The 2,744-nt window shown below is 54.6% G+C and overlaps 2 non-coding genes across 2 annotated transcripts; one reads left to right on the top strand and one right to left on the bottom strand.

The window, feature by feature from the left end:
• Positions 1-290: 290 nt before the first annotated feature.
• TRNAP-CGG (transfer RNA proline (anticodon CGG)) lies at positions 291-362 on the bottom strand. The gene has a single exon. It is a non-coding gene; the product is annotated as a tRNA-Pro (tRNA).
• Positions 363-1,997: 1,635 nt separating this feature from the next.
• Positions 1,998-2,070, top strand: TRNAF-GAA (transfer RNA phenylalanine (anticodon GAA)). Its single transcript has one exon. It is a non-coding gene; the product is annotated as a tRNA-Phe (tRNA).
• The last annotated feature ends 674 nt before the right edge of the window (positions 2,071-2,744 follow it).

Below are 2,744 nucleotides of genomic sequence, written 5' to 3'. Positions count from 1 at the left end.
GCACTCACGTGCGCCCCCACAGCCCACTCAACAGCTCCACGAAGTGTAGCGCCCACAGTGAGTTTCAACTGCATGTAAGAGAAATCCTCTCTTCCCTGCTGATGTGGCAGGTGTAGGCACCCCCGCCCCCCACCCAACACACACACACACACATCTGAGTGTTGGGATGAGTGCGACATATTCTGGATTAAAATCCGAAACCAGGCCAGGGTCTTTTTAAAAGATGATGTTGTTTGATTAACCACTTGAAGCATCTGCTTTTTTTTAATTTAAAAAAAGAATTCCAAGGAGGGCTCGTCCGGGATTTGAACCCGGGACCTCTCGCACCCGAAGCGAGAATCATACCCCTAGACCAACGAGCCACTCATGTGTCATTGGAATGTGGACGTGTGTGAGGTAGGGTACCGAGCTCCAGATAGCAGCACTTCTGTTTTCACAAGGTGTCGGTTTCCTTTTATTCAAAAGCCGAAGGAGAAGGAAACTTCAATCATGTACCAAGAACACTGTGCGAGAGGCCTCCCCGTGGGTCTGTCACCTTCATACATGTGTGGCCCCATTTCACCTGGAACCCAAGGGTTTCAGTGGAGCAAATATGAAAATGTATTCCACCTACAGGGGTGTATTAAACTATTGCCCACTGGCATCAGAAGTGTTTCTCTTTTCTGCGGCTCACAGTACTTTTCAGTCTCTTAAAGACCACAGGCACCAAATAATGAATACGTCACACCCACGGTGTGGCACTAATGAGGGATAATGCCCGGTCCGGGGTGGGGCAGATGTGTTTGTTCCAGAGCAGCTGAAAGGGCATCAAGGTTTATGGCACAGGAAGAGGCGCAGTGTCCGAGCTCCCCGCCAGGGGGCGCCTACTTCTCTGGGGGGTTCGGATTCTTGCTCACTGTGAGGCCGTGTGACAGGTTGTGTCTGTCCTCTTTGGTCAGTCAGTGTCTGGGGAACGCCTGAAAGAGAAAGTCCCCTCTGCGGGGGTGGTGGGGACATCACACCTCCTGTTACACTGGACATCCCCACGCGTACACCCCGGAGGCAATGACGAGGGCCGAAAAGGACAGAGGCCGGGCCGTTATCGACGGTGGGTTCGATGCTTGAATCACCCGTGGAGTGAGATCTGACGAGTCAGACACCCAACGGGCCTGGTGAGAAGGGGGCGGTGTGGAGGGTCTGAGTAAGATCAGACACCGAAGGGGCCCATGAGAGAAGGGGTCAGTGTTGAAGGACTGAGTGAAGTCTGACGAGTCAGACACCGAAGGGGCCCTGGTGAGAAGGCGGCCAGTGTGGAGGTTACTGAGTGAGTTCTGACGGGTCAGACACCAACCGGGCCCTGGTGAGAAGGCGGCGCGGAATGGAGGGGCTGAGTGAGGTCTGACGGGTCAGACACCGAATTGGCCCTGGAGAGAAGGGGGCAATGTGGAGGTTACAGAGTGAGGTCTCCGAGGGTCCCATGGAGGGGAAGGCGTCGGTGTGCAAGCAACGAGTGAGGTCTCTGAGGGTCCCGATAGAGGGGAAGAGGGGCCGGGGTTAGGTCAGGGGCAGTTTCTCCTGCTCGGATGTGATTGATCTTCGGGAAGAGTCGGAGCATCGATGGAGTTACCGCTTAAAATGTCAGCTCAGTCTCTGGTCTTCAGTGCTGGGAGGAGGCAGCGACCCCCGGCGAGGCTTGTCAGTGTAAGGGAGGGGGTGATGGTGGTGGATGAGTCCTGTGACACTAGGGGTGAACCCTGTGACCCTGGAGTGAGAATTGTGACCCTGGGGATGATACCTTTGAATCTGGGGTGAGACCCGTGTACGTGGGGTGAGACCTCTGAACCTGGGGCTGAGTCCTGTGACCCTGGGGAGGAGACCTGTGGCCCTGGTAATGAGCTCTCTGACCCTGGCGGAGAGTCCTGTGCGTCTGGGGTAAAACCTGTGAACTCTTTAGTCCTGTACATGCCCCCCACGGTATCTGCAGTAAAATCATTATGATCACAGAGGAATACGTGGCCGCCGAAATAGCTCAGTTGGGAGAGCGTTAGACTGAAGATCTAAAGGTCCCTGGTTCGATCCCGGGTTTCGGCAGAAGTGTTTTATCTGTTCTTATCTGGCAAACATTGCATCACATTATTAGAAACCTGGAGAACCACAGGCTCTCGTATTCCACCTGTGCCCTCCTTTCTCGCCTCTCTCTTTATCCCTCTTCCTCCCCACCTTCCTTATCTGCACTCCCTCGCTTCCCGCCCTTCATTCCTCCCGCCCTCATTGTCATTATTTCAGTCTCATCAACTTGTATCATTCCGGCACAATCATACTGCTAGCTTGGGAGTTTCCAGGTCTCCAGACACTGTATGCACACTCACGAGGAGTGAGTGACTCCACAGTCCCACTCTTGATGTGACTCACACACTGCAGGCACACTCACACCCAGAGTGACTCCACAGTCCCACTGTCTGCGATGTGACTCACACACTGCGGGTGCACTCACTCCCAGTGAGTGACTCCACAGTCCCACTGTCTGCGATGTGACTCACACACTGCGGGTGCACTCACTTCCAGTGAGTGACTCCACAATCCCACTCTCTGTGGTGTGATCCGACACTGCGGGCGCACTCAACCAGGAGCGGATGCGTGGCTGGGTGGGGCAGCAGGGATGGGGGGAGGGGATGAGGGTGAGGTGGGGGAGGGGGGGGGACACGGGAAAAATAATCAAAGAATAATTTTTTTTTTTAAAAACGTACCTCTGCTCCCGTGCCATG

Source organism: Pleurodeles waltl, unplaced genomic scaffold (genome assembly GCF_031143425.1).
Source record: "Pleurodeles waltl isolate 20211129_DDA unplaced genomic scaffold, aPleWal1.hap1.20221129 scaffold_67, whole genome shotgun sequence".
In the NCBI taxonomy this organism is placed as follows: domain Eukaryota; kingdom Metazoa; phylum Chordata; class Amphibia; order Caudata; family Salamandridae; genus Pleurodeles; species Pleurodeles waltl.
The sequence above is the reverse complement of the archived record's forward strand: the minus strand, read 5'-3'. Positions and strand labels throughout refer to the sequence as shown.